Source organism: Carassius gibelio, chromosome A7 (genome assembly GCF_023724105.1).
Source record: "Carassius gibelio isolate Cgi1373 ecotype wild population from Czech Republic chromosome A7, carGib1.2-hapl.c, whole genome shotgun sequence".
NCBI classification, from domain to species: Eukaryota; Metazoa; Chordata; class Actinopteri; order Cypriniformes; family Cyprinidae; genus Carassius; species Carassius gibelio.
Window position 1 is genome coordinate 16,475,981 of NC_068377.1, and position 22,753 is coordinate 16,498,733.

The following is a 22,753-nucleotide window of genomic DNA, read 5'->3' on the forward strand; positions in this document are numbered from 1 at the left end:
GGAATTTGAGATACTGAATTTAACATTTTCCTAAGCTGTAAACGGTAACCATCAAAAAAAAAAAAAAAAACTACATCAGAAAAATTACATTGGAACGCAACTGATTAGCACCTGAGCTTGGCTATTCACATTAGGCGATCAGATTGGCTGATGCCTCTATTGGTGCTTGAAAAGTTGAGAAATGTTCAACTTCTGCTGCAAGCAATCCCAATGATGTGAAGCCGATGGACCAACAATTCATTTCGGCAACTCATGGCGTCACCCAATCAAAGTAAATGAGTGACAGCCCGTGTGAATGTACTGGTACAGAGTGTGGTTCTATCAGCTAGGAGGCTACTCAGGTAGCAGCGGCAGTAGAATTTGCCTGGTTAAGAGGTGTTTCACAAAACTAAAGACAGACCATTCTGTTTTTGCTTCAAATTTAGAAATTATACAGTCTAATTCAGATTAAAAACTACTAATACTGCATGCATGCTGCATCTTTGTTTGGATAATGATTAAAATCAAGTGGTTGCCTCTAATTTTAAATGGAAAGAGCAAAAAGCCATAGTTTGTTCATATTAAGAGATTTATTTTATTTGTGTATTTGATTTGGGGTTTGTTTTAAAAATTCAGTTTAGTTTTATTATATTTCAATTTCCCAAAGAAACATACAGCAATAGCCTATTAAAACGACATGTTTCCATTTACTTTAAATCGAATCGTGAAATCAAATTCATGAATCAAATCATTTGAGTAAATTTTTACATCCCTGATGAGACCGTTTGGTCTGTAAAACTGTAACAGGTGTAATGTGAGAGAATATCCAATGCCACTGTCTGTAAAGCAAAAAATCCATAAGAGCAGTATAATTTATTCATTAGAGCTGTCAGTTCAACATGTTAATTTGAAACAATTAATTATAAGGAAATAATTCAATAAAACATTAACACAATTAATCATGCTCCCACTAATGAATTTTCCTGTTATCAGAGCAATTCAAGCTTGAAGTACCACCTTAAAGATTTTGAGAGTACACCTAGCCACATATTACACATCCTGTGTAATCGTGAGAACTGTACCCTAGACAGACTGAATTAATTTATGTGGGCTGTAGACCAGTGATGGACTTATGGCCACCTTATTTTTAACATTAGAACAAGCCTATTATTCAAATAAACTGCATGGCTGTTTGCAGCTTGCAGTTATTTTAGCTGTACAAAAACAGTCTGTTATGCTGATTAAAATTGCAAACTGGTATTTGTTATGGTATTATTTTAAAGTATTATCATTATCAAAAACACATATTTGTAGCACAGATGCATTTACAGTTTACTGCACTTTGTCATTGTACTATTCAATTATCAACCTATAGCAGCTAGTCAGACGTCTCGCACATTCACATGAAATGTGACTGGTTCAACTATGTTTATGAAAGCCCTCAAGTCCGTACCTTTTTGTTCTTTATCTACCTCATAAGGGTGCATATTAGTACCTTAAGATACATTTACATTTAGTCATTTATCAGACGCTTTTATCCAAAGCGACTTTCAAATTAGGACAATGGAAGCAATCAAAATCAACAAAAGAGTAATGATATACAAGTGCTATAACATGTCCATTCCACCAGGATGGAACATTTATTTTAAAGGGGGGGTGAAATGCTATTTCATGCATACAGAGTTTTTTACACTGTTAAAGAGTTGGATTCCCATGCTAAACATGGACAAAGTTTAAAAAATTAAGTTGTACGTTTGAAGGAGTATTTCTGTTCCAGAAATACTCCTTCCGGTTTGTCACAAGTTTCAGAAAGTTTTTTTTCGAGTATGGCTCTGTGTGACGTTAGATGGAGCGGAATTTCCTTATATGGGTCCTAAGGGCACGTTTGCCGGAAGAGCGCGCGCTCCCGTATAGCAGAGCAGAGAGAGGCTGTGCACAGACAATCACTGATCAGAGCAAGAGCGTCGCGAAATGTCACAAAAGGAGTGTGTTGTTGGTTGCCAGGGCAAGACAACCCTGCACAGATTACCAAAGAAAAAACAGCATTAAGGGACCAGTGGATGGAGTTTATTTTTAAAGAGCATCAACGGAGTTGTGCAAGTGTTTGTGTTTGTTCCCTGAATTTCTAAAATGCTTGTTTTACAAACAAAGCCCAGTTTGACGACGGATTTGCGTATCGTTTATTTCTTAAGGATGATGCAATCCCAACGAAAAAGGGTCACGATTGTATGTTGGAACCACAGGCGGTGAGTAAAAATGCTTAAAATATCTCTGCCTCCTTGTTAGTGCGTCCGCCTCCCATCGGAGACCCGGGTTCGAGCCCCGCTCGGAGCGAGTCCTTGCTGCTGCTGCTCTCGTTCAGTTTCAGCCTTCACAGCTGTCACAGCTTCCAAACGCTCTCAAAGCAACTGGCGCTCGTGATTCTTTAGCTCCGCCCACACGTCACGCCTCCAGGCGCTCGTGTTTTTCCGGGAAAAATCGGTACAGACTATCTTTCTCTTATGAATATAATACAACTAAATACTTTTTGGAGTTATGAAGGATGCAGTACTACTCTATAGGTACTCAAGATTAACAGGAGATTGAGTGAAAACGAGCATTTCACCCCCCCTTTAAAAGTCCATAAAAATGACTTTGTGCTCTTTTGGGATGGCACAATCAAGTGACATTAATTTGCAGAACACAAGCTAAAAGGGGTACAGAGCCAGTGGTTGTTTTGTAGGCAAACATCAATGCCTTGAATTTTTATTCTTTTCGGTTCATTAAAAATGTATCTTGCTGCCCGTTTTGGATTAATTGTACAGGTTTGATAGAACTGGCTGGAAGACTTGTCAAGAGAGCATTGCAATAGTCCAGCCTGGACATAACAAGAGCTTGAACAAGGAGTTGTGCAGCATGTTCCAAAAGAAAGGGCCTGATCTTCTTGATGTATAAAGCAAATCTGCAGGACCGGACAGTTTTAGCAGTGTGGTCTGAGAAAGTCAGCTGATCATCAATCATAACTCCAAGGTTTCTGGCTGTTTTTGAAGGAGTTATGGTTGTTATGTCTAACTGGATGGTGAAATTGAGTTGAGTTGAAGGTGATGATCCTTCATCCAGCAATAAATGTCTGTTAGACAAGCTGAGATGCGATGGATCATCAGGATGGAACGAGAGGGAGAGTTGAGTGTCATCAGCATAGCAGTGGTATGAAAACCCATGTTTCTAAATGAAATAACCTAATGGATCCATGTAGACAGAGAAGAGACGTGGTCCAAGATCTGAGCCCTGAGGCACCCCAGTAGTTAGATGTTGTGACTTGGACACCTCACCTCTCCAATATACTTTGAAGGACCTATCTGATAGGTAAGACTCAAACCACTGGAGTGTGGTTCCTGAAATGCCCTTTGCCAGTAGGGTAGACAGGAGGATCTGGTGGTTAACCATGTCAAAAGCAGCGGAGAGATAAAGCAAGATTTTCTAAGTATTAAAGATTTGGAATCTCGCTCTTGGTGGTCTTAGGGCTTCAACATCTGAGAGCAAGGCAGTCTTCTGCATCAGAGAGTGAAGAGAAGAATGTGAATGAGTGTATGTTTGCTGGTAAGATGTGGTTGACAGATTGTGGTGTGGAAAATTGTGCACGGATGTACCCCGTGGTACAATTATTTCACTTTTCTTTGCTTTATTTTATTTATTTTTTTTGCAAATTACACAACAAACACAACGCACAACAGGTTCCATGGGCTGGCCAAATGGATTGGTCTCTTACCTTTCAGAAAATGTTATCATCCCGTCAAGAGCAGCACCTTTCCAAAGGGAGCCTGAGTGAGAAACAACTGACTATGTCAATTCTGTCGATATTTCCAGGTCTTAACTGCTTCCATACATCCTGCACTAATTACACTCTCTCTCCTTGCTTCTGTCAGATGGTGTTTCCTCTCACTCGCTGAGTGTAAATCAGAGGCATGGACATCTAGAACCCCTCATCTAGGGTGCTGAGGAGTAGGATAAGAGGATCAGGTAATGGTGGACGAGCTGTTGCGTCTGTCATCCCGAATGCCGTCTGTTCAGTTTGAGTGTTACTTATGTAACAGATATGCAGGTCAGCGATTCATGGGTTAAATTCTGTTTTGTAAATTCAGACTGTTGGTACTAAATGCCAGCCTGGCTGGACTTAAATTACTTTACGATACCCATGCGAGCCTCAAAGGATACCTGAAACCAAATTCCTTAACATACACACACACACACAAAAGAAACCTTTCTTTTTGTTCCTTACTTTTGTAAGTCCTTTATTAAATATGTATTTTATATGTTTGTGTATTGCATAAAATGGTTAATCCTGGGTAAATGGTTAAAGTGCTGACTTATAAGTGGAAATGCTTGATTTCAATCTTATACTTTCTCAAAAAGAAATGTTCTGCAACCCCCACACTCCTTGGTAGCTCGTAAAATTTTACGAGCTCACAGGACCACAGGACAGGAAACCTAATCCTTACAAAAGAATGATAGAATGTACTCAAATGTAGTCTTAATGTGTATAGTATTGTTTTTGCGGTACATTAGAGGTTTCCCATATAAATTGGGAATATCTGCAGTGTTATCATGTGTTAAACAAATCGTTAAATGTGTAATTCGATCTAAAAATTAGATCTTTGGTCATATATATATTATGTCTAGTCTTGTTCTAATCGTCATGCTTTGACAGACCCATTTATCTAGAGCAAAGTAATGAAAAATGTATTTAATCTGGAATAATGAACTTGCTTTAATATTCCTGATGAAATCGGACAGGCCCTAAATCATCAGGGGGTTGTCTCAACCGAGACAAAGGAACTTTCCCTCCGCTTCAGATCGCGGACATTCATTGGATGCTCCCTCGAAAATGGGCGTGAACTATTTCAAGCTATAAGAATTGACCAAACAAGGTCCACCCTCTCTTCGCTCTCCGCTCTCTTCTGCTCTTCTTCCCGTTCTCGGACACGTCGCTCCGCGCGGCCTCGGGCCGCGCTTGGTTCTCCTCCCCCCTCAGCACACGGACTGAGGAGAGGAAAGCCATTTTCATGGCTCATTTGGAAACTTTCCTTTTCGTTTCGTTCTTTTCTTTTCTTTACTAAGTTTATTCAACTATTCGCCTCTCCACGCAAGGAAGACGAATTCTGGAACAATGTTTGTTGAACCTTTCAAATACCGCGCGAGGACAGAACAAAGGACCACGTGCTCCACGCTCACGCCAAGCGCAGCGTGCATGCGCGTCACACGGCCTCCGTTTCATGGCACATGGCTGTTTCAACGGGAACAGTGCGTAAAGCTCACAAGCTCGACGCCGATCTCACGCCACTCACATGGGACACCTTTTGCAAGTATCACTTTCTCTATGGAGATTTAAATGCTGCTTTAAAGTGTTGTTATGATCTGATTTGTTGTTGGCTTCTAAAAGTTACTGACTATGATTTTCATACCTGAGCTCCTTATGTGATTCCATTCTATTTTCTCTCTCTCTCTCTCTCTCTCTCTTTCTCTCTCTTTTATTTGGATTCGTTATGTATTGTATAAAGCTTACTGTTTGTATTGTCGTACGCATATTTACTCTGTGTGATTTGTAGTTTGATGTATTACTAGTTTAATTATTAAAAACCCATATATAAAATGATTGACTTTGGACTCCACCCCACTCACATTACGAGTCACTGAAATGTTTTGGTCTTTAGCTACAAGCTCTAAATTTAGAAACTAAATTTATCATAAGGATAGGATAATATTTTCATGGCCAGAGAATACTTTTCCTTGAATTATAAGGCGTGATAACTTTATTGAAAATTGATAGGTCTATAGTGGTGTGCGGGACATACCACGGTTTGATCTGCAATAATTTACAGTAAGAGATATCACAATAATTGATATGAAGAATGTAATATTGACATATTAATGAGTAAATTACAGTGCCCTGTGATTAGTATTGGTATTGGCAATTGAGCTATTTTTCATAATCAATAAAATTAAATGTAACTGTCATCTGAGATATATATTAATCAAATTCTTGATTAATTATTCAAATTCCCTATATATCATTTGAGTTAATTACTATGTAAAACTCAATGTTGTTACATTTTGGTGGAGGAACGCGGCTATTTCAAACTTCGTTTTGTGAGCAATCAATCTGTGTATATGGTTTTTAATAATTTCTGCACGTGCGCTATGAAATTATGTAACGTTACTTGTGAGATAAGTCGCAAGACGCGAACTCACTCCTAACTGACTGAGGCAAAAAGCTGGTCAGTAAGCACCTAGGTATTTATAGAAACTTAACAGTATAGTCACTGTTAATTTTAATGAACGTAATCTGCAGTATAATGTTAAAAGTATCCTGTTAAGAAAGACCAAAATCTTTTTACAGTGAGAACATTTTAATATGAATAATTAAAAGATGAAGAAATCTTTTATTAGTTGCAACATGTAAATCTGAACATGAGCGATGTTCCTCTGATTCAGTAAAAAGGCCTTGTTATTAAACATCGTTATTGAATTCGTGGTAAACCACAGTAATATTCAAAAATAAAACGATAAAAACTCCTGGTCTAAAATTGGCTTAGCTACCCGATTTTTAAACCTAAAACATTTAAGTCATAAGTGCTATTTTGATAAATGTTTATTGGAGTCAACAGTTGGAAAATTCCTGTTTTTATTACAGTTGTGTGTTGGAAGTGAACGGATCCTTCCTTCATCCTATGTGAATATATAGCACCTCAGAAATTAAAACTTTCTGTTTGTTACTTGTGATTTTTGATGCAGAAAATCAGCCTGACAAACGATCAGATAATTTCTAAGTCATATTGAAATTGTAATTCCTCTATCTAAACACCAGGAGGAACGCGTGGGTTAGAAATTTCAGGGTACGCCCTGCTTTTTGATTCCAGCTTGCATGAGTGCAAAGCTGCCATCCTGTGGCCATTTCAGATAATGCGCTCTAATTGCTAATCTTTCCCCTTGATGTATTTGAATTAGATGTCTAAATTCTCGATAAATATTTGCATTTACAGCTTTGCTCGTGCGAATATTATTACAGGGAAACAAAAGAATGTTCCCTGCCTTTGACTGTTTACATTTACTTTGAGTTTGGTTCAAACATGATTTGAATTAAAATGTAATTGTTAATAGTGGAAATCTAGATGTGTCAGGTCAACCACTGATTGACCCACTTAGAAGGTAAGCCATCTAGTGGCAGTCTCCTGTTAAATCGACTAACAGACCTCTGTCTTTTCCATTCTGTTTTGAAATTGCATGTCCACTTTTATCCTTTTTGATTAATCTCACACTGTTTGATTAATTTCATGATCATTAATGATAACTTACAAGCTATCAATGGTTATTATAGGATATTATTCAGATTTTCCTTTTTAATTCATACATGCTTATTTAAAATTTTGATTTAAACCAGTTTTGAATTTTTAATTTGAATTAAGTTTTCTGCTCAGCAGGTTAAAGACAGAGAAGCAGTACTCCCCCCCCCCCCCCTTGTGGTGAAAACCAGCTACTCCTTCTCTCTTGTTTCATTCCTGTTTTTTTATTTTTTTATTTATTTGATGTTTATTATTTTGCTTCTCTCTTTTGACTTAGGTTATTTTGATAATTACCATTATTATCATAAATTCCTTTGTTTTGTTTTATCATGATTAGGTAAAGCTGTTACCTTTCCTCTCTACATATAGTTACTCAATTGATGTTAAACAAACCAAACCTTAATTAACTTTAAGTTTCCTTTGTTCATCCTTTGTGTATTTGATTGTAGAACTCCCTTGGTGATTGGACAGTCATCTCAGGTTTCCAGTGAGCAAGGCTGCCCGACCGGTGTTACCGATACTGGCTGCGAGTGAAACTCGGTCCCTCTTGTCTCAAGAGACATCAGCAATTTTGGCACTCCAAAGGTTGTGCTAAAAGTCACAAGCCGTGCTGTCCTGCGACACGCCAGAGTAACGGAGGACCGGGGACACTGCGGTTCAGTGTTTGGGGAGCACCGGGGAGGTTGACCAAGCCACTGGTTCCCACCTGAATGACTTCAATTCAACCAGGTGAACCAAAAATGATAAAACCTATCCACTTATTATAAGCCACAGAATATTAGATATTCCCCCGGATATATTTTAAGTGTTCTGACCCTTTTGCTTCTTTAAGCCACACCATATTTCTAGGTTTCCTACCCAGATAGCCCACTCACCTGTTGGCCCTATCTTAAAACCTAGCAGTAGGCTCAGGCCTCCTTATTCCCACTAACACATTGTGTTTCTATTGTTTTCATCTCATTTCAAGTGTTGTTTCACTTTGATCTTTTCTACCCTCTGTTCTGTTGTGATTTGTTTCTTTCATTTCACATAGAGACAGTAACCTGGGAGCCACCAACGAAGTTAAATAGTAGAGCGACAACCAGCAGCCGGTGTCATCACACGACCCGCTAGGCTACTGCCTGTCAAATCTCCATTTCAGGTCCTTCGTTGACCCAAGTTAATTGGCTACTTAACTGTCTGACTGTTTGCATCAGTCAGCCCCAAAATTCTCATAAACGGCACAGCCCGTATGAATATAGCTCGTTAAACGTAGAACGAACTTGCATTGGTCTTTTTGTGTGTGTGTGCTGTGCTTCTCTCACCGACAGAGAATCAGGATGTTCCAGGCATCCAGTCCAGCAGTCCACGGGGGCCACCTCTCGACATGGTTGAAAGCAGTGACGACCCCCTTCCTGCCCAAGGATGCCATTAACCTGCAGCACCCAGAGCAACTAGACACCGAGCTAGATGAACTGATGGCACGCGATCCAAACCAAAGCGACTACTACAGAGAACTCGCCAGGATCTTCGGAAGCCTAGTTCCCATTCTCGTCGCCCAGGCACCGCTCAGTGAACGGAGCAACATCGCGGAGGAGGCCTGGAAGGACCAGGCCCCAACCCAGAGTCATCGTGATCAGCTCCTCCTCGAGACCCAGAACCAGCGCGAGAAAGAGGACGACACAGATCCAGAGCTACAGACAGGAGTTGAAAGACTTCACAATGCCCTGCAAGATCTTCGCCTCGACACGGATCAAAGAGAACAGCTGGAGAGAGAAGCCAGAAAAGACCTCACCAAGAAACTCCAGCAAGGTGACGCTCTCCTAAAAAGAGCAGATACTGAATTGAAAGAAAGAGACTATAAAACCTGGGCCTGCAAAACACACTTGCAAGCGGCCCGAGCTAAATTCAACAAGCTCCAAGATGAACTTGACACTGTTCACACAGAACTGAGACAATCTCACAGATTACAGAGTGGCTGGATCGGAGAAACGCACACCACAAAATTTCTCCCGGGCCGCCACTCCAACCCTTTCAGCCAAGAACCCAGAGCTGGAAAAGGGGGTGTAGTCTCCCTTTTAAGGAAATCACCAGCCAGCTTACAAGAACATCTGTCAATAACGGAGGGAAGAGAACCCTTCCAGAGAACGCATGTCACCAAACCCTGCACTGCTCACAGAGAACTTCACAAGCTAGCCAGAAGCATCTCTACATTCATTCCAGATCCTGCAGGTGGACATGATGTTCATGCTTCTTTACAAGCCATTGACTTTCATTTGCAAACTGTCGCCAACGTGACAGATGTGAACACATTGTACCTGTTAAAAATCACGGCCAGCCGTGATGTGCATTGCTTTCTGGATCGTCAACCAGAGACTGTCAAAGCGTACTACCAGCAACTGCTACAGACTTTGATTCTTGAATTCTCTGATCCAAACTCAGACCATGGGCTCCTTATTGCTATGGACCTCAAACAGGGCCGATTTGAAAACCCACAGACTTTCTGTAGTCAGCTACGAAACACCTACTTCGGAGCATGCAACGAACCAGGTATGGAACAGGATTTCAACTTAAAAACTCTGTTCCTCCCAAACCTACATGCCAGTTGGAGTTTTCATCTCAGAGTCCCAGCGTGTCCCCGTAACAGGACTACACAAGAGTTACGGAACTTAGCCCACAAAGCTTGCACCAAGCAAAAGACTATCTGTGAAAAGACTGTGAAAAAACCCAAAGTCTCTGTCTCTGAGCACTGCTTGGAGTTAACCCTAGATGGCGCCCTACAACACCACAGTCACAGACATCTTTACAGAGAGTCAATACCATTCCAAGCCAGCAGAGGGCAACACAGTGCAGCCACGTCTGAGACAGCAGAGATCCTGAGGGTGCTGAAAGATCTTCTTCACATGAATACTCGCAAGGAAGATGAGCCAAGCACCCAGAACACTGCCCGAGCTCCACAGTCAACAGCTACAGCTAACTGAACGAGACAGCACAGGTCCTCACACCAGGTACCACAAACACAAGGTACCAGAAAATGCTGTTTTGACTACCTGCCTTCGCAGCGAGCTACACAAGACCGGTCCTCATCACCCACCGATCGTCCCACCTGCCCCAATGCCAACATTCCTGGGCAGCCCTGTCAAAAAGGGGGTGGGTCGAAAAGGAGTCAACAGGGAAGACCTGATCGACACAGGATTAAACCTGACGGTGATCTCATCTTACCTTTTCAAAAGACTCCAATTTGAAGCTAAGAGACAAGATCGAACTCTTACACCTCAAACTTATGAACTGAATGTACAGGTGTACAGACAGGATGACATCCAGTTTGAACAGGTTGTTTCCATTCACCTGACATTCGTTCCGATGAGTCTAATACATCCCATGTATGTCCCACCAATGAACACTCATACATTGCTCATCGACAAAGACCTGCTAGAACACTTTGACCCTTTTCTGAACTTCAAACAGCTAAAAGACTTTGCTCAAGTGCGAGAACCTCTTTCTCTCCAGCCACACAACTCCCACAGAGCCAGACGGTCAGGTCACAGAGGTCACGGGAACCCCAGCAGCCAGCCATGAGTACAACGCCCTAACAACAGGCCCAAGTTCAAGCCTCTGTACCTTAGTCAACAAACAGGGTACGGTGGTACCAGCTTACACCAAAGGGGTCGCTGTTCGGCTCAACCTGCAAGGTGGTCAAACCTTACACCACACGCTGGGTTTCTTCCAATCCTCACCTGAATGTGTGGAACTCGGACTCACACTTGCAAACAAGCATGTCAAACACCAACACCTGTTCCAGCAATGTGATAACATCACAAAAACACACAATGTGATCGTGTACTGGAAGAAGGAAAAAGGACACTCAAAGTTACCAAGTCTAGACGAGGACTTTAAAGATCACACTGACACCCTTGCCAAAACTGGCACACTAAACAACATTCTGTGGTCACTCCCAACCCACCCACCCACATTCAAGGTTGAAGTGATTACACACAGCACAAGAACTTTACTAGCTAAACTGCCTACCTCAGAATCGCTTACGCAGGCTCCGTTGTCTACACAGACCAACACAGCGGACATGCGGGCTTCTGAAACCTTGATAATGACTTTACCACCTCTCAGACCCCTCCATCCACCCTGGCAACCAGTCTACAGTCACTGACAACCAAAGCCCCAGACCACTGCATGATACACAAACCATGCTGCGTGCACAGAACAATATTGTGGGTTGTACACCGTCTGGCATCACAATGCCAGGGCGTGTAATGCCACGGAGCAAAAGGGGGATACTGCCAATATATTTCCATGACGCAGCATGTGCTGCACCACGCAGCACCAGAGCCACTGACACAACACTGAGGCAAGCGTCATGCCAGCAGCAAGATGTGGCAAAACATGGGCGAGGGCGAGCTAAACCCAGTCGCCGCCCACGAAGCAAAGAGACTGTCCTGTCCAACCAAAGACAGGCCTTGTTTGTTTCTTTCTCCCCTTTCTCTCTCTCTCTCCCTATTATCTGTACCAGGATGCTGCTGTGGTTTGCCGTGCCGTGCTGTCAGCCAAAGAGAGGACAGCTGCCACCGAGAAAACCGCTGAGACTCCTGACTACCGATGACAGGGCACACTACCCCAGCACTGTAACCGAATACAGCTGTACAAGGTTCCGATGGAGAGAGGACTCCCTCACTCACACTGAGGCCGATGTCAAACACCTGTTCAGCCAACATGAGAAAGTGACGGTTACACAAATGGAGTTAGGTGGACACCACCACCGCTCCAAACAGTTCCCGGGAGCTTTGCTTAGAGCCGCTGCTGCTGCCGCCAGAATGTTTAACATTGTTATGTCCAGTGTCAATGCAGCGAACCAGACTGTAAACTCCTTGAAACCACTGTTTACTGTCTTCCAGAAGAACTTTACCCAGACTCAGCTGCCTACAGCGTTAACAACAGACATGCTGTGGGAGGTTAGCTCCTCCAAAGACAGCCTAACCACGAGTAAAACCCCACCATACATGATACCCTTAAGCCTTGTGTTAACTGTGCTGTCTTACACCATCACCATGCCAGCTGACCTGCTACGAATGCACCTGGCCAACTCTCTGGATAGCGCCTTCCTACGGCACGTAAACCCCAAACAGAGAGAAGTGAACGTGCTCCTGAACCAACTCATCAGCGAGTCAAACCAAGTCTACAGACCTAAAGACATTGTCAGTGTCAGGATGTGGAAGAGCAACACCCACACCAAAACACACATTCCAAATGTGGTGGCCTACCACGACAGCAACACACAGCTGTACCTGGCCCCAAACATGCACATGTGTACTTTAACCAAAGACATTCATTATCTCTGCCTTAGCAAACCCTTCCTCAGACACAACTCTGAAGGAATCTGCGAGCTGCAACCCTGGGTCAGCGATACGCGCTGCCCTGCCGAAGCCAAGCCTCGTACACAAGTCACAGAAACGCAAGCAGAGATTGTGGGTAACAGATGGCTCGTCAACACTCCCGTGCGCTCAGCTATGCTGACCTACGACCAGCATGACACCGCCACCCGTGCCAACCTGCTGGACCAAGTACTGAAAGGTACCACCCAACACATTGACATTACTCCTGTCGATACAGCCCTCCAAGCACTGTCTCGACAGCCCATTCTGAACCAGTCATCTGCGGTCCTAGCCTGGACTGCTGCCGACACTGCACGGTGCATCTCCACCGTCATTGGTCCCGCCCTGACTCTTGGCGTGACCTTCATCCTATACAGGATACTCAACGAGATGCAAACCTCTACAGCCAAACTCACGACAACTGTGGCTGGAGGTCTCCGATGGAATCCCCGGAAAAGGGACGCAAAGTCAAAGACAATACCGAACCTCACCAAGCTGAATCCTCAGCTTCAGGAACCACCTGTCATCATGACCCACCTGCTGCATGACCATCACGATTCACCTGTCATCTGCCCATCCGGGATGATTGCCGTCCGATGATGTCCACACAGGGACTTCATCTGACGTAAAGGGGGAGATGTAACAGATATGCAGGTCAGCGATTCATGGGTTAAATTCTGTTTTGTAAATTCAGACTGTTGGTACTAAATGCCAGCCTGGCTGGACTTAAATTACTTTACGATACCCATGCGAGCCTCAAAGGATACCTGAAACCAAATTCCTTAACATACACACACACACACAAAAGAAACCTTTCTTTTTGTTCCTTACTTTTGTAAGTCCTTTATTAAATATGTATTTTATATGTTTGTGTATTGCATAAAATGGTTAATCCTGGGTAAATGGTTAAAGTGCTGACTTATAAGTGGAAATGCTTGATTTCAATCTTATACTTTCTCAAAAAGAAATGTTCTGCAACCCCCACACTCCTTGGTAGCTCGTAAAATTTTACGAGCTCACAGGACCACAGGACAGGAAACCTAATCCTTACAAAAGAATGATAGAATGTACTCAAATGTAGTCTTAATGTGTATAGTATTGTTTTTGCGGTACATTAGAGGTTTCCCATATAAATTGGGAATATCTGCAGTGTTATCATGTGTTAAACAAATCGTTAAATGTGTAATTCGATCTAAAAATTAGATCTTTGGTCATATATATATTATGTCTAGTCTTGTTCTAATCGTCATGCTTTGACAGACCCATTTATCTAGAGCAAAGTAATGAAAAATGTATTTAATCTGGAATAATGAACTTGCTTTAATATTCCTGATGAAATCGGACAGGCCCTAAATCATCAGGGGGTTGTCTCAACCGAGACAAAGGAACTTTCCCTCCGCTTCAGATCGCGGACATTCATTGGATGCTCCCTCGAAAATGGGCGTGAACTATTTCAAGCTATAAGAATTGACCAAACAAGGTCCACCCTCTCTTCGCTCTCCGCTCTCTTCTGCTCTTCTTCCCGTTCTCGGACACGTCGCTCCGCGCGGCCTCGGGCCGCGCTTGGTTCTCCTCCCCCCTCAGCACACGGACTGAGGAGAGGAAAGCCATTTTCATGGCTCATTTGGAAACTTTCCTTTTCGTTTCGTTCTTTTCTTTTCTTTACTAAGTTTATTCAACTATTCGCCTCTCCACGCAAGGAAGACGAATTCTGGAACAATGTTTGTTGAACCTTTCAAATACCGCGCGAGGACAGAACAAAGGACCACGTGCTCCACGCTCACGCCAAGCGCAGCGTGCATGCGCGTCACACGGCCTCCGTTTCATGGCACATGGCTGTTTCAACGGGAACAGTGCGTAAAGCTCACAAGCTCGACGCCGATCTCACGCCACTCACATGGGACACCTTTTGCAAGTATCACTTTCTCTATGGAGATTTAAATGCTGCTTTAAAGTGTTGTTATGATCTGATTTGTTGTTGGCTTCTAAAAGTTACTGACTATGATTTTCATACCTGAGCTCCTTATGTGATTCCATTCTATTTTCTCTCTCTCTCTCTCTCTCTCTCTTTCTCTCTCTTTTATTTGGATTCGTTATGTATTGTATAAAGCTTACTGTTTGTATTGTCGTACGCATATTTACTCTGTGTGATTTGTAGTTTGATGTATTACTAGTTTAATTATTAAAAACCCATATATAAAATGATTGACTTTGGACTCCACCCCACTCACATTACGAGTCACTGAAATGTTTTGGTCTTTAGCTACAAGCTCTAAATTTAGAAACTAAATTTATCATAAGGATAGGATAATATTTTCATGGCCAGAGAATACTTTTCCTTGAATTATAAGGCGTGATAACTTTATTGAAAATTGATAGGTCTATAGTGGTGTGCGGGACATACCACGGTTTGATCTGCAATAATTTACAGTAAGAGATATCACAATAATTGATATGAAGAATGTAATATTGACATATTAATGAGTAAATTACAGTGCCCTGTGATTAGTATTGGTATTGGCAATTGAGCTATTTTTCATAATCAATAAAATTAAATGTAACTGTCATCTGAGATATATATTAATCAAATTCTTGATTAATTATTCAAATTCCCTATATATCATTTGAGTTAATTACTATGTAAAACTCAATGTTGTTACACTTATATAAGGAGCAGACAGAGCACAGCCCCTGAAAACCACATCCCTCAAGGGGGTGGGGGGGTGAGGCGGGGTTGGCAGTTGGGTATGTACAGTATCCAGCATTACTGATATGTTGCCAGGTAATGTGCCATTTAGCAACATTTGTTAATATTAACATTTTGCACAATACATCTCACTAATCATCAGGTCGATTTATCACTGGTTATGGAGTGTGAAAGCACTGATTTACTGGACTTACATGGAGAGACCCCAGGATTGGGGGTGACGAGTGACTGTGAGCACACACAACACTACGGAGGCCTCCGATAGTCTGCATCCATGTTTGGACACTTAGTCCTTCATTTCCTTTACCAATCACAACCGCTGGTCTGCAATCACAAGCTACAAGTTCCTTGGCATTCACATCACTGAGGATCTTTCCTGGAGCCTACATTCAGAGGACATAGTGAGAACAGCCCGTCAGTGTCTCTACTTCCTGCGGAGACTGAAGAGGTTTGGCATCTCCTCTAACATCATGTCAAACTTCTACCGCTGCACTATAGAGAGCATTCTGACCAGCTGCATCACTGTATGGTATGGCAACTGCTCTTCCTTGGACCGCAAAGCTTGTCAGCGAGTGGTGAGAACAGCAGAGCTCATCACTGGACATAAACTCACAGCCTTACAGGACATCTATCAAACTCACTGCTTGAGAAAGGCTCGTAGCATCATCAAGGACCGCACTCACCCTGCTCATCACCTGTTTGCCACACTGCCATCTGGCAGATGTTTCCGATCCATCCGTTCACGGACAACCAGACTTAAGAACAGCTTCTATCTTCAAGCCATAAGACATCTAAAAAGGGAATACATGCTGCTCTTATGTTTACTTCATTGTACTTGCACTTCCACTTTTTTAATATTCCTTCATGTTACTCTGTGACACTCTACAATGACTTTTGGACATTGCTCTACTCAGGAATACATCTGAATGTGTGCTGCTCTTAAGTTTATTTATTGCATCTGCAATGCCACTTTAGTTTTCCTCCATGTAGCTCTATGTCACTCTACAATGACATTTTAGACACCGTTCTACCCCAGTAATCACAATATAACCTCAGGACTTCTTATGTACACCACAACTCTAAACACTGATTACCTTTATTGTACCTGTTACTTCCACTTATTTGTATATAATGCTGTCCAGGTCTTTCTGTTTAAGGGCACTGTAGTCACTCAAAAATCTCAGTGCTCTCCATGTACGTCTATGTCTTTTGTCTTGTTATTGTCACTGTATGTCTGAGCCTCATCACAAGCATTTCAATGCCCAGTCTCCCCAGTATTAACTATGCAAATGACAAATAAATGCCTCTTGACTGTTGACTCTCTTGACTCAATCCCCAACTTTTTGTTTAATGTCTCAGGGTTCTAAGCGGTGGGATTGCATGCATGATATTTTGGCTTATCTGCCTCATGGCCTGAATTGTGGTCTTTGTGTTGCATCCCGTATCATCTGATGAGGTCATGTGAATGATAATAAAGTCTCCTGGTTCTCTTCAAAATGAAACACAACTTGGATCCCTATAGAATACATATTTAGTTCCTAAATGATTGGCGCTGTCGTCGTCAGCGCGGTTCCTTTTCAGTGAGATACATGCTGAAACAGATGTTTCTCATTTTCCCGGCTTATCTGCACTCCTCTGTTCTCCAATCAGCCAAAGCCCTCAAATCAATCCAGTTCACCCAAGTGGCAGACAGGGGAGAGTGGAGGGCTGAGCAGAGAAAGTGCTGTCACCTTAGTTTCATGAAGTTTTCTCTCTCGGCGAGCAAACGTAGAGAAAGCAATATCCTCCAGCTCTTTTAATCATGTGACAACATGCTGCCCTATGCAGCGGCAGGTAGGAACCATTGATCAAAGCCATCAGGGTCTGTGATAGAAGAGGGACAGGCCAGCACGGGCATAGGGCAAAGTGATTCCCACCAGCCGACTGCCAAGCCATTCGTCAAAGTTTTATCTGATTCCAAAGGTATTGGATCTATCAGTCACAACCTATGAAAGGAAGATTGACCCCACGGTGGACATTTTTCTATATCACAGTCAGGTAAGAGGAGTCCCAATGGCTAATGCGCTAAAGCTCATGTCTGGCCCTTTGTTAGAAAAGATGCTACTGTGGGGTGGTTTAATTATGAAAGGGAGAAGAAGCATTTGACTGTTTTCTACATTAGAGTTCCAGTATGAACTCCAAATGACTCCTTTCCCCTGAGGTTTAAATTGCTTCTCCTCTACAAAGCACCTAGCAGGAACTCATCAGCTGCCCCGTACATCTGTCCATCAGTATGCGCATCTGCTCTGCCATCAACAGGTAATGCCTGGCTGCTGTAGCTGCATGCTAACAAGAGTCAAAGAAAGCATTACACACTCTGTCAACCGTCATTATGTCACAGATGTGTTCTACTTAGATGGAATGGAAGCACGTTTGCAGGCCTTGTTTGACTAATGTGATAAAAATAGAATTCTTTCACATCTAAAAATCAAATGTGTTGACAGTACTTTAAGCACTTACTTGGTTAGGTCTAGGTAAGAAGAAAAATAAGTGCAAAGTGATTTTTCAGTTCAGCTGAGCTTTAATTACTTAGACTAAATAAAAAGAACAATTCGAGGAAATTGGTGTCTTTTTCTTTTCTCAGCACAGTCTGACAAACACTGACCTTGCTAGCTTTTGCTCATGGGCAGTGGTGTTTAATTGGCACTTAATTATTACTTTTAGCTGGTCGTGCCAGCCTTTCCTGAGACAAGCCTCTCATTAGACAACAAAGCCTAAAACTGTAAGTAATACATAGCAGACAAAATGCCAGTTTTAAAACTTGACCACTGGTAAAAGAAACTAAAAAATAAAACAACCGTACCAATTATAAAAAGATGTAGATGTTGTTAAAAATGCATAACTTACTAGCACATATTGCATAGGTTTCTGTCTCACTTTACAGCTAATGTCTTTCAAAACAAGCATTTCTCTCACGAAAAAATAGATGTTTTGATTATAATTCTTGTTCCCTCCTATGTGATGTAAATGGGGACCAAAAAGGTAAAAAACAGAGTAGCATGTTGTTTTCTATGAGTGTACACAGACTGCATAGCGGCACCCAGCTATGGCTCGCATAGTTTTCCATTAAATTACATTGTTTGACCCAAAATGTTGTTAATGTACATAATGTACGGTGGCTGAGATAGCTCAATGGGCTGCAATTTAAGAAAACACATGCACATTGAAAAAACACCAGCAAATAATAATAATAAAAAAAATCTTCATCAGTTTGACAACACAAGTGTTGCAAATCTTCACAACACATGCATATAATGAAACACGCTGCAAATCCTCAACAACACATTCATATTAAGAAACACTGCAAATCATCACAACACATGCATATAACGAAACGTGCTGCTCCTTCACAACACATGCATATAACGAAACACGCTGCTCCTTCACAACACATGCATATAATGAAACGAGCTGTAAATCCTTCACAACACATGCAATTAACAAAAGCGCTGCAAACAGCACTGACCGCAATGGAAATGTTTCGAGGAAACCTCAAAGTGTCGGACCCAGCTGGGATTTGCTTATCGTGCAGTGGCTACTCGTCAGTGGAGTTGTTGGAGAACTGAAAGGTGAGGTTTTTTTTTTGTTGTTTTTTCATGGTGTTTTTTTTTTTTTACACCATGATTCCTTTATCTTTTGGATATTATTAGCCTGAATAAGCTGAATAATTACATGATTAAATGTAAAACTTTACTTAAGATGGCTAACTTTAATATCCTCAGCTAAATATAATTTCAAGGTTAATGAAAATAAATTTGCAATGCTTCATTAATTGATTCTTAATTTGCATGTGTTGTGAAGTATTTGCAGAGCGTTTCATTATATGGATGTGTTGTGATGATTTGCAGCGCATTTCGTTATATGCATGAGTTGTGATGATTTGCAGCGCATTTCGTTATATGCATGTGTTGTGAAGATTTGCAGCGCGTTTCATTATATGCATGTGTTGTGATGATTTGCAGCACATTTCATAATATGCATGTGATGTGAAGATTTGCAGCGCGTTTCATTATATGCATGTGTTGTGAAGGAGCAGCGTGTTTCGTTATATGCATGAGTTGTGATGATTTGCAGTGCATTTCGTTATATGCATGTGTTGTGAAGATTTGCAGCGCGTTTCGTTATATGCATGTGTTGTGAAGGAGCAGCGTGTTTCGTTATATGCATTAGTTGTGATGATTTGCAGCGCATTTCGTTATATGCATGTGTTGTGAAGATTTGCAGCGCGTTTCGTTATATGCATGTGTTGTGATGATTTGCAGCACGTTTCGTAATATGCATGTGATGTGAAGATTTGCAGCGCGTTTCGCTTATATGCATGTGTTGTGAAGATTTGCACCACTTGTGTTGTCAAACTGATGAAGATGTTTTCCTCATTTGCTGGTGTTTTTTTTCAATTTTCATGTGTTTTCTTAAGTTGCAGCATGTTGAGCTTTCTCGGCCATGCATAATGAGGGATAGCTCTCAATTTTTGATCAACTGCAGTTGGCTTGGGACCTGTAGGAGCCCTTATACTGTAGTTATCTTCACATGCAAGTAAGCAATCCTCTCACAGTTTCAAACTGGGCCCTTCTGGAAATATCAATATACCCTTGAGTTTCACTAATATTAATATATGTTTTTTTTTTTTTCTATCCTGCTTTTTAGGATGCCCACTGGCTCACAAAGTCAATACGAAGGCATTTTTTTTCCATGACTTAATTAGTTAGTACTTGATTAGCATCAAGGTACTAAACACCATTGTGTGTGTTTAAATTTTTTTTTTTTTTTTTTTCTTTTTTTTTTTTTTTACATTTCAGACGTCAGACAGGCTGCTAATACCACCCAGAGCTGGATCAGATTCTGGTTGTAATTTTGTTCGGTCTGATAGACCTTGCCGCATTCAGACACTAAGATATCGGAGGCATGTCATAAGAATGAATGAGGCACTCTCGCATTGGAGCTGCCAAGCTGTCAGAAGCTGGGCAGACTGCATGACTGACATGCTTTGATTGGTCGATTTAATATAGGGAGAGAGCAGGAGAGAGGGAGAGGCGAGTGGGAAACTTCACAGAGTGCTCACAGAGCGCCGATTTGAAGCGTTGTAAGACTATTTGTAAAAGACATGGAGCGCAAACTCTCTAGGTATCCAGCTTGTTAAAGATTTTTTCATCCTTCTCGAGGAATTGTGTTAAACATATTGCTTGGATACGGTCTTACTCCAGTTGTAGAGTGACAGACCTTAGGCACGCTCTATCTGCGAGCGAAAGCCAGTCTATTTATCCTATACTTTATCGACTGTATGAGCACTCAGGTAAGGTTAATCACAGGTCTGGCGATGCATTCTGAGTAATAGAGTACATAGGTGTCACGCAGAGAGCGGATCTCATGCTGCATCCTGATCCAATAAGGTGATGCGCAGTTTTCAGCTAAGAAATTAGTCTGGAGGAATAACTACGGAAAGGTGTGAAACTGACAAGGCAAGGTAGAATTTAACACGGTTACCACTTGTAACTCCATGTTACTACAAATATAGCATTATTGTTTTTTCTCCACTTCAATTTAGGAGGATATCAATATTCTGCTTTGTTTATCTAAGTGACAGGCTCTCAGATATTGCGTTTTTATGTTGCCTTTATAAAGGGGCATTAAAACACAATATATCTAAAGGTTTTTATGGAGCTGACAGTTGCTGAGGGAGATAGTGTTAATGGCATAAAACGGCTGAAAAATGGCTGTGTCTCTTATTTATCTGTGCTTATTATGTACAAATATCCATCACAGAGCTATACTTTTCTGATGCACAATTATGAAGATGCACCTCAGGACAGACTCATCAATAAAACACAAGGGGAAAAAAGCTTGCTCTCTCTCTCTCTCTCTCTCTCTCTCTCTCTCTCTCTCTCTGTATGTGTGCTAAAAGACAACAAAGCAGAAGCATCTACCTGTGTACAGTAGTGTACATATTTGTTTCATCATCTGTTTTATTTAAAATCATGATTTTATTTAAACCACATTCTAATTTCAAGAAACTCCTGTTCACATGTATATTGCCTCCCTTAAATTAGGCTTTTCTTTGCATCCATACTTTCTTTTTTAGAGTAACTAAGACCAGACAGCTTGATTGGATGTTTTCTTATCAGAGGGAGTTGTGGATGCAGAAGGAAGTGTGTTATTTATATGTGTAATGTTGCATTATTGATCCAGTTGATATGATCTTCAGCTTAGTTATATACTGAACACACTTTAACTGTTGGATTTATTAATTGCTAAGTGGACAGCAGTCTTTGGTGGCATTAACTTCCACCAAATGCATACTGTAACTGTGGATCAGGTTTGCACAGCAGTTTTTGAACCATTCCACGTTGCAAAACTTTTCAAGTAAAATTCTTGGGTTTCTGTTGTGAATGGCTCTCTTGAGGTCATGCCAGAGAATCTCATGGCTCAAAGGGGTCCACTCCAGAAGTTATATTTGCTTCTGTTGAAGTCATTCTATTGTTGATTTAGTCCCATGCTTCTGGTCATTGTCCTACTGCATCGCCCAGTGTCTGCTGAACTTCAGTTGGTGTTCTTATACAAAATGTCCTGATAAACTACATTTTTTTCCACACAATAGCAGGCTATCCAGGCCCTGAGGAATCAAAACCAACATAAACCATGATGGTCCCTGCGCCATTTACTACAGTGCTAATTTTTACACTGACGCTCTCAACATCACTGAACATTCTGTGCTCTTACAGCTGTCTTTAAGAATAGCAACAATACTGAGCTTCATCCAGTTGTAGATAGCCTTGCTGTGTACTGATGAGCAAGGCTTTTAGAGATACTTTTGTAACCTTTTCCAGTCATATGCAAGTGAAGAATTTTTAATCTTCAGTGTTATGGAAACATCATATCAGATAATGCTTATTGTTAACTGCAAACTCAATTTGTTAGTCTCTAAACAATTTACATGATTAGTAATGAAATATGAGAACATAGTGTTTGTCTGTAATTTGTAACTGTGTTTGTCTATTGTTGTGACTTAGAAGATATCAAATTATATTACCAAATTATGCAGAAATTTACGTCATCCCAAAGGGTTCACATACTTTTTTCAGGTAATAATAGCTATAGCACTATAGACAAGTGCTCTAAAGCATCCTCTGAACATGCATGATTGAGCACCACACCATTTTAACTTCTTTAATATTCACATGTTAGCATGGATAAATAACGACTGTGTCCGTCTGCTCTTGAATATTTGATTGTGTTTCTCTAATTGGCCAGTTTCCCTTGCTACATCTCACCAGAGACATCCTGCAGGTGTCACAACAGACTCTGACAGCCATCTGTCTTTCCTGCTGCAGCCTAAATCAATTACTCTC